The following is a 10,216-nucleotide window of genomic DNA, read 5'->3' as shown; positions in this document are numbered from 1 at the left end:
GCAGAATCGACTGAGAATAGGAAAAGGAGACGTTTAGGTCAATTTTATGCATTCTGGCGTTCGTAGATACAAGAAAACTGTTAAAATTCTTCAGAAACGTCACTTTTGAAGTGTTTTCTTGTACTTTTAAGCCAATCAGATACCCTACGGGCTCGGAAAGTGCAACGAAACCATCAAATTTTAGCTAGAAACTGTATTTTTGTCGATTTTTATTGAATTTGAACTATATTTCAACGTTTTTTGATGGTTCTGAGCCACCAAACACACTTAAAGCATGCAGAATCGACTCAGAATAGGAAAAGGAGACGTTTAGGTCAATTTTATGCATTCTGGCGTTCGTAGATACAAGAAAACTGTTAAAATTCTTCAGAAACGTCACTTTTGAAGTGTTTTCTTGTACTTTTAAGCCACTCAGATACCCTACGGGCTCGGAAAGTGCAACGAAACCATCAAATTTTAGCTAGAAACTGTATTTTTGTCGATTTTTATTGAATTTGAACTATATTTCAACGTTTTTTGATGGTTCTGAGCCACCAAACACACTTAAAGCATGCAGAATCGACTCAGAATAGGAAAAGGAGACGTTTAGGTCAATTTTATGCATTCTGGCGTTCGTAGATACAAGAAAACTGTTAAAATTCTTCAGAAACGTCACTTTTGAAGTGTTTTCTTGTACTTTTAAGCCAATCAGATACCCTACGGGCTCGGAAAGTGCAACGAAACCATCAAATTTTAGCTAGAAACTGTATTTTTGTCGATTTTTATTGAATTTGAACTATATTTCAACGTTTTTTGATGGTTCTGAGCCACCAAACACACTTAAAGCATGCAGAATCGACTCAGAATAGGAAAAGGAGACGTTTAGGTCAATTTTATGCATTCTGGCGTTCGTAGATACAAGAAAACTGTTAAAATTCTTCAGAAACGTCACTTTTGAAGTGTTTTCTTGTACTTTTAAGCCAATCAGATACCCTACGGGCTCGGAAAGTGCAACGAAACCATCAAATTTTAGCTAGAAACTGTATTTTTGTCGATTTTTATTGAATTTGAACTATATTTCAACGTTTTTTGATGGTTCTGAGCCACCAAACACACTTAAAGCATGCAGAATAGACTCAGAATAGGAAAAGGAGACGTTTAGGTCAATTTTATGCATTCTGGCGTTCGTAGATACAAGAAAACTGTTAAAATTCTTCAGAAACGTCACTTTTGAAGTGTTTTCTTGTACTTTTAAGCCACTCAGATACCCTACGGGCTCGGAAAGTGCAACGAAACCATCAAATTTTAGCTAGAAACTGTATTTTTGTCGATTTTTATTGAATTTGAACTCTATTTCAACGTTTTTTGATGGTTCTGAGCCACCAAACACACTTAAAGCATGCAGAATCGACTCAGAATAGGAAAAGGAGATATTTAGGTCAATTTTATGCATTCTGGCGTTCGTAGATACAAGAAAACTGTTAAAATTCTTCAGAAACGTCACTTTTGAAGTGTTTTCTTGTACTTTTAAGCCAATCAGATACCCTACGGGCTCGGAAAGTGCAACGAAACCATCAAATTTTAGCTAGAAACTGTATTTTTGTCGATTTTTATTGAATTTGAACTATATTTCAACGTTTTTTGATGGTTCTGAGCCACCAAACACACTTAAAGCATGCAGAATCGACTCAGAATAGGAAAAGGAGACGTTTAGGTCAATTTTATGCATTCTGGCGTTCGTAGATACAAGAAAACTGTTAAAATTCTTCAGAAACGTCACTTTTGAAGTGTTTTCTTGTACTTTTAAGCCAATCAGATACCCTACGGGCTCGGAAAGTGCAACGAAACCATCAAATTTTAGCTAGAAACTGTATTTTTGTCGATTTTTATTGAATTTGAACTATATTTCAACGTTTTTTGATGGTTCTGAGCCACCAAACACACTTAAAGCATGCAGAATCGACTCAGAATAGGAAAAGGAGACGTTTAGGTCAATTTTGTGCATTCTGGCGTTCGTAGATACAAGAAAACTGTTAAAATTCTTCAGAAACGTCACTTTTGAAGTGTTTTCTTGTACTTTTAAGCCACTCAGATACCCTACGGGCTCGGAAAGTGCAACGAAACCATCAAATTTTAGCTAGAAACTGTATTTTTGTCGATTTTTATTGAATTTGAACTATATTTCAACGTTTTTTGATGGTTCTGAGCCACCAAACACACTTAAAGCATGCAGAATCGACTCAGAATAGGAAAAGGAGACGTTTAGGTCAATTTTATGCATTCTGGCGTTCGTAGATACAAGAAAACTGTTAAAATTCTTCAGAAACGTCACTTTTGAAGTGTTTTCTTGTACTTTTAAGCCAATCAGATACCCTACGGGCTCGGAAAGTGCAACGAAACCATCAAATTTTAGCTAGAAACTGTATTTTTGTCGATTTTTATTGAATTTGAACTATATTTCAACGTTTTTTGATGGTTCTGAGCCACCAAACACACTTAAAGCATGCAGAATCGACTGAGAATAGGAAAAGGAGACGTTTAGGTCAATTTTATGCATTCTGGCGTTCGTAGATACAAGAAAACTGTTAAAATTCTTCAGAAACGTCACTTTTGAAGTGTTTTCTTGTACTTTTAAGCCAATCAGATACCCTACGGGCTCGGAAAGTGCAACGAAACCATCAAATTTTAGCTAGAAACTGTATTTTTGTCGATTTTTATTGAATTTGAACTATATTTCAACGTTTTTTGATGGTTCTGAGCCACCAAACACACTTAAAGCATGCAGAATCGACTCAGAATAGGAAAAGGAGACGTTTAGGTCAATTTTATGCATTCTGGCGTTCGTAGATACAAGAAAACTGTTAAAATTCTTCAGAAACGTCACTTTTGAAGTGTTTTCTTGTACTTTTAAGCCACTCAGATACCCTACGGGCTCGGAAAGTGCAACGAAACCATCAAATTTTAGCTAGAAACTGTATTTTTGTCGATTTTTATTGAATTTGAACTATATTTCAACGTTTTTTGATGGTTCTGAGCCACCAAACACACTTAAAGCATGCAGAATCGACTCAGAATAGGAAAAGGAGACGTTTAGGTCAATTTTATGCATTCTGGCGTTCGTAGATACAAGAAAACTGTTAAAATTCTTCAGAAACGTCACTTTTGAAGTGTTTTCTTGTACTTTTAAGCCAATCAGATACCCTACGGGCTCGGAAAGTGCAACGAAACCATCAAATTTTAGCTAGAAACTGTATTTTTGTCGATTTTTATTGAATTTGAACTATATTTCAACGTTTTTTGATGGTTCTGAGCCACCAAACACACTTAAAGCATGCAGAATCGACTCAGAATAGGAAAAGGAGACGTTTAGGTCAATTTTATGCATTCTGGCGTTCGTAGATACAAGAAAACTGTTAAAATTCTTCAGAAACGTCACTTTTGAAGTGTTTTCTTGTACTTTTAAGCCAATCAGATACCCTACGGGCTCGGAAAGTGCAACGAAACCATCAAATTTTAGCTAGAAACTGTATTTTTGTCGATTTTTATTGAATTTGAACTATATTTCAACGTTTTTTGATGGTTCTGAGCCACCAAACACACTTAAAGCATGCAGAATAGACTCAGAATAGGAAAAGGAGACGTTTAGGTCAATTTTATGCATTCTGGCGTTCGTAGATACAAGAAAACTGTTAAAATTCTTCAGAAACGTCACTTTTGAAGTGTTTTCTTGTACTTTTAAGCCACTCAGATACCCTACGGGCTCGGAAAGTGCAACGAAACCATCAAATTTTAGCTAGAAACTGTATTTTTGTCGATTTTTATTGAATTTGAACTCTATTTCAACGTTTTTTGATGGTTCTGAGCCACCAAACACACTTAAAGCATGCAGAATCGACTCAGAATAGGAAAAGGAGATATTTAGGTCAATTTTATGCATTCTGGCGTTCGTAGATACAAGAAAACTGTTAAAATTCTTCAGAAACGTCACTTTTGAAGTGTTTTCTTGTACTTTTAAGCCAATCAGAAACCCAACGGGCTCGGAAAGTGCAACGAAACCTTCAAATTTTAGCTAGAAACTGTATTTTTGTCGATTTTTATTGAATTTGAACTATATTTCAAAGTTTTTTGATGGTTCTGAGCCACCAAACACACTTAAAGCATGCAGAATCGACTCAGAATAGGAAAAGGAGATGTTTAGGTCAATTTTATGCATTCTGGCGTTCGTAGATACAAGAAAACTGTTAAAATTCTTCAGAAACGTCACTTTTGAAGTGTTTTCTTGTACTTTTAAGCCACTCAGATACCCTAGGGGCTCGGAAAGTGCAACGAAACCATCAAATTTTAGCTAGAAACTGTATTTTTGTCGATTTTTATTGAATTTGAACTATATTTCAACGTTTTTTGATGGTTCTGAGCCACCAAACACACTTAAAGCATGCAGAATCGACTCAGAATAGGAAAAGGAGACGTTTAGGTCAATTTTATGCATTCTGGCGTTCGTAGATACAAGAAAACTGTTAAAATTCTTCAGAAACGTCACTTTTGAAGTGTTTTCTTGTACTTTTAAGCCAATCAGATACCCTACGGGCTCGGAAAGTGCAACGAAACCATCAAATTTTAGCTAGAAACTGTATTTTTGTCGATTTTTATTGAATTTGAACTATATTTCAACGTTTTTTGATGGTTCTGAGCCACCAAACACACTTAAAGCATGCAGAATCGACTCAGAATAGGAAAAGGAGACGTTTAGGTCAATTTTATGCATTCTGGCGTTCGTAGATACAAGAAAACTGTTAAAATTCTTCAGAAACGTCACTTTTGAAGTGTTTTCTTGTACTTTTAAGCCAATCAGATACCCAACGGGCTCGGAAAGTGCAACGAAACCATCAAATTTTAGCTAGAAACTGTATTTTTGTCGATTTTTATTGAATTTGAACTATATTTCAACGTTTTTTGATGGTTCTGAGCCACCAAACACACTTAAAGCATGCAGAATCGACTCAGAATAGGAAAAGGAGACGTTTAGGTCAATTTTATGCATTCTGGCGTTCGTAGATACAAGAAAACTGTTAAAATTCTTCAGAAACGTCATTTTTGAAGTGTTTTCTTGTACTTTTAAGCCAATCAGATACCCTACGGGCTCGGAAAGTGCAACGAAACCATCAAATTTTAGCTAGAAACTGTATTTTTGTCGATTTTTATTGAATTTGAACTATATTTCAACGTTTTTTGATGGTTCTGAGCCACCAAACACACTTAAAGCATGCAGAATCGACTCAGAATAGGAAAAGGAGATGTTTAGGTCAATTTTATGCATTCTGGCGTTCGTAGATACAAGAAAACTGTTAAAATTCTTCAGAAACGTCACTTTTGAAGTGTTTTCTTGTACTTTTAAGCCAATCAGATACCCTACGGGCTCGGAAAGTGCAACGAAACCATCAAATTTTAGCTAGAAACTGTATTTTTGTCGATTTTTATTGAATTTGAACTATATTTCAACGTTTTTTGATGGTTCTGAGCCACCAAACACACTTAAAGCATGCAGAATCGACTCAGAATAGGAAAAGGAGACGTTTAGGTCAATTTTATGCATTCTGGCGAGTAGTTATATAGTGGGGCTCCTGGCTCAGGTCAAATGAGGTCAACCCGAGCTAGGAGCCCCACAACTTTTGTTCGAGCGGTCATTGATCTTTTTGGTCGACAATTGACTCTTTGTGTATGAACGTGACTGACCTCGGCGTTGACCTTGCTTTGTCATCGCCTTGTGCTCGATCGATCTGACTCTATGTCCGTAGTCAGGTTGGCCGAGCGGTTTAAGGCGTCAGATTTAAGCTCTGATTCTCGAAAGAGAGCGTGGGTTCGAATCCCACACCTGACAGTTTTTTTTTATATGCAGTTCTACAGTTTTGTTTTGCTTTTAAATGAAACACAATTTAATATTACGTCATTTATTGAGGAAATATTTCATACAACCAATTGTATAGACACTTAGCATTATTTAAAGAACAGTAACATTTTTTATTGTTAGATATATGATTATCACATGATGGGATTTCTTTAGGCAATTTCACACAGTCTTCAATTGTTTCGAGGTTCACAACTTTGGGGCAGTCTTTTCCTAGCGTTTCCATGAGATAATTTTCTTTACATTTTCCTTTTACATATAAGACCCCCACTCCATGTTCCTTGATGTATTTGAGCAAAATTTCTTTTGCAAATATCTGATCCTTGGAGCCGTCATTAAATCTCAACATGTGATGGTAACGTTCTAGATATCTGGCTTGTTTCTTGGTTTTTTCATCGAGTTCGTTGAATTGTTTGGTGGATTTGAATGTTTCATGTATTGTGTTAATTCCATCGTATATCGTAAGTTCTTTTACAATGAATTCTTGCAGAGTAAAACCTTGTATGTCAACTACAACCAACTTCATCTTGTCAATTATTTCGACTGACTGAGAAGAAAGCGACTATGCAATTGTTTTTCTATCAATCCAACTATTGTGGGTGCTATTAAATCCTAACCACTTGACATACAGTTGGTTGCCTTTCTTTTTTAAAACTTTTTCAACGAGATACACACCTGGATGCTTAACTTTTAGTAGTTCCATTTCATAGAAGCCACCTAAAATGTTTTCACCCTTTTCATCTTTCAAAAAATATGTGATGGGATTAGTGAGATTAATTTTCCTTATTACGAAAATTTCATTTGACCAATTGGGTGTGTATCCCTTATCAAAGATTCCACGATATTTACTTATTCTTACGTTGTCACCAACTGTAAATTTTTGTTTATTGCTAACTATTTTAATGCGAGTATAAGCAGCTTTTAGAATAGCTTTCTCATTACTTTTGTTAACTTGTGAGGGTTTCATTTTTATAGTACGATGATAAGAATTATTATATTGATGTACCACATTTGGCAATAAATCTAACCATTTATAATTTCCTTGCAAACTAAATTCTTTCCACATTAAATTTTTCAATGTGCGATTTACTCTTTCAACGATTGAGGCCTTTTTTAAACTGTAAACACTGTAATGATTAATTTTGTATTTTTTCATAAGATTTTGAAACTTTATATTATAGAATTCTTTTCCTTGATCTGTTTGTAAATTTTTGGGTAACCATACGATCTTGGATAAAATTGTTTCCATTGCAGTGGTTATTTGTTGAGAATCTTTCGATTTTACTGGAACAGCCCACACATATTTTGAGAAACAGTCAATAACAATAAGTATATATTTGTATCCTCTATTTGTCTTAGCATACGGTATCATTTCCACTAAATCTGCTTGTAATGTTTCGTTAATACCCTTAATTATCACCTTACGTCGTGTAAAATTAATTCTTACAGGTTTGTGCAGTTCTGCAACAATATCTCTTTTAATGGGAGTTGGTTCATACACCTTCTTGCGCTTCATTTTTATTGCTCTTGTGTTTATAATATGCTTTCTCGGACGTAACTAATGATTCTTCAAAATTCACAGGGCATTTTATTATCATTTCAGCGAACAAATCTGGTACATTTTCTGTTTTATTGAAGGCATATTTGAACGAGATACGGTCACCGTTACGTAATGAAAGTCCTTCCATTTCTTCTCTATTAAATATTTTGTTATTTACACAAATATTTATTTCATTGCTAGTAATATTTAATTTTGCAATTGAACCAATTTCTAAAGGAAACGTGTAGTGAGTTTCTTTAGACTTTAATATGTACGTGTTTTCGATGGTTTTAGCTGATTCGAAGTGAAATATTAGATTATAGAACATATAGTTCGAAATAGTAATCATAGCATCGTCAACTGAATCTGAAAGTTTAGTATGTTTCAGCAAATGACGTCCGAATTTATCCAGAGTCATATTAAGCAATAATTTTAGCTTCGCGTAGTTCTTCTATTATAGAAACGATTTCGTTTTGGTGACCTGAGTGGCCTGCTGTCTGGGAAGCGACTAACAACTTCAGTCTTTCAACTAATTCATTTGGATCTTCCCAATACACATAATCAACTTTATTTGCGTTTACTTCTTTAAACAATACTTGACCACCTTTCTTCGGCTTTTTATACTTCGTGAGAGTTGAGAACAATGGTCCTATAATATTTTTGTATTTCATAGAACTTGTACCCAATATTCGATCATTTTCATCGAAATTTCTTCGATATGCATTAGTTTTTTCTAAAATTTTTTTGTATATTTCTTTGTCTTCCACAGTAAAATGAATAGGCTTCTTTTTAAAAATGAGTTCATAAATTCCAGGCGTCCCTATAAATATCTCATTATCTATTTTTATATCTGGACCTACAAATTGTACCTCCTTCGAACCAATGTAAAATTTCTCTGAGAACGTGTCATGTCTTACGCCTGTTCTGTGATCAAATTTACTTTCTGTATCGTGATGCATTTCGTCAATATATTTTCTCGGTAATTCATCAAAATCATTTAAATATTCGTTGTAAACATCTGTATCAACGATGTTTTTAATATAATTTTTACTTAATTGAACAGATTTTTCAAGAACTTCATCGAAGTTGTAATTATCATTGTCTTTTTCGGGAATGTATTCGAACACATTGTTCTGTGCATCTGTTTTATTTATTGATTCCTCGAAATCTCCCTGTGACAGAATATCATATTTTGAACTAATCGGACTCATTCCTTGTTCTTTTTCGTTTTTGATTGCATCGATTCTTTTCACAAGGTTAGTAACTTTTGTAGCAATTCTTTTTTGTGTTGGTGTGAAAATTTCTTCTTGCATTGGTGTATTATTGATAGTTTTTTTCGCACGAACAGGAGATAGAATTGTATTTTCCAACTTTCGCTTTGTTGGTGTACTGTGCTCAATGTTCGATGCATTTTTTGTTTTCACATCTTGATTACTTTTTATTGCAGATTCACTTCTTCTCTCAATTAATGTTTCCAAATGTTTGGTAAGGGGTTCATACTTTTTTTCTTCATTTCTTTGAGTTGCTTTAATTAGTTCTAATTTTCTTTGTAAATCTTTTCTTTTCTTAATCAGTTTCTTTTTTAAATCAAGCACATCTGATATTTTCGAATCCATGTCTCCTAAGACTTTCGAAAATACAAATAAACTGAATCAATCTATTTGAATTAAAGGCTTATATACGTATGCAACATTTCACAAACATTCTATAAAAAAAGACTAGTTTTTTTTTTTTTTTCATATTTCAATAGTATAGATGCACATGTTTTGTTTTGTAATGATCTCTTATATGATCTTTATAATAGCAATATATACAGGGTAAGTTAGGGGTATCTGTTTCACCTCCACATTTTGGACATTTATATTTTACAGGAACTGGCATGTTGACTGTTTAAGATACTTTTATATACTGAAATTATGAAAATGGGTCAATGAAATTATCAAATCCTTTTCTAAACCTACCACTACGAATTTCGTTCTCTTTATCGACTACTAAAAATTCATAACTATTTTGCCAGCAAAATGAACACATTTCTTTAAATTTATCAAATGTGATATCAGTACCGATATGATCATCATAAATATGACGCAAGTTTAAATTATCTTGCTTAAATAAAATAATAAAATTTGCGTTGTCTCTTATTAGATGTTTAGGAATACATGTGTATGTTTGACATAAATAAAAACAATCTATATTTCTGTGTCGTCCCATGCTAAAATATTCTTTCATTAAATTTTGCTTGTCACATGCCACGTCGTCAAAAATGAAGACAGAATTAGTTTTAGCTTTGTGCGCTGGTGGTATGTTGTTATTGTCGAAATTGCTAAAACTATAAAAATTTATACCTTTAATAGGTTTTAGAAGATTTTCCAAATATTGATATTTTGGTTGGAAAAGAGATTTAGAATACACGTAGACATTTTCAAATCTTAAACCATTTGGATGTTCGATTAAACCTATCATAACATTAGTTTTTCCGCAATTAGACGGTCCGACAATAATACATCTTACTGTCGATGGTAAAAGATCTCCGTGTCTTTTATTCTCACTGTTAATTTTGATATCGTTATTGCTTATCGGCAATTTAAGGTTTTGAGGGATCAAACGCATTTCGACATCTAATTAAGAAACCGACATGTGGAGGGGTATAAATACTAAATTTTTCTACGATTCCGTTAGTATTTTAGCTGAAACGAAAGTTTGAGTATAAATGAAGATTACGAAGCGAACAAGGAACAGTCGTCGTAGTGAGACCTACAGAAAAACATATTGTGGACGTGGGATCGTAAATT

General features: G+C 33.9%; 1 non-coding gene across 1 annotated transcript; it reads left to right on the top strand.

Moving 5' to 3' along the window:
* The first annotated feature begins 5,773 nt into the window (after positions 1-5,773).
* On the top strand, positions 5,774-5,857 carry Trnal-uaa (transfer RNA leucine (anticodon UAA)). The gene has a single exon. It is a non-coding gene; the product is annotated as a tRNA-Leu (tRNA).
* The last annotated feature ends 4,359 nt before the right edge of the window (positions 5,858-10,216 follow it).

This window comes from Zophobas morio, unplaced genomic scaffold (genome assembly GCF_036711695.1).
Source record: "Zophobas morio isolate AGI-343-1 ecotype UQ-CSIRO unplaced genomic scaffold, CSIRO_AGI_Zmor_V1 ptg000189l, whole genome shotgun sequence".
Lineage (NCBI taxonomy): Eukaryota > Metazoa > Arthropoda > Insecta > Coleoptera > Tenebrionidae > Zophobas > Zophobas morio.
The sequence above is the reverse complement of the archived record's forward strand: the minus strand, read 5'-3'. Positions and strand labels throughout refer to the sequence as shown.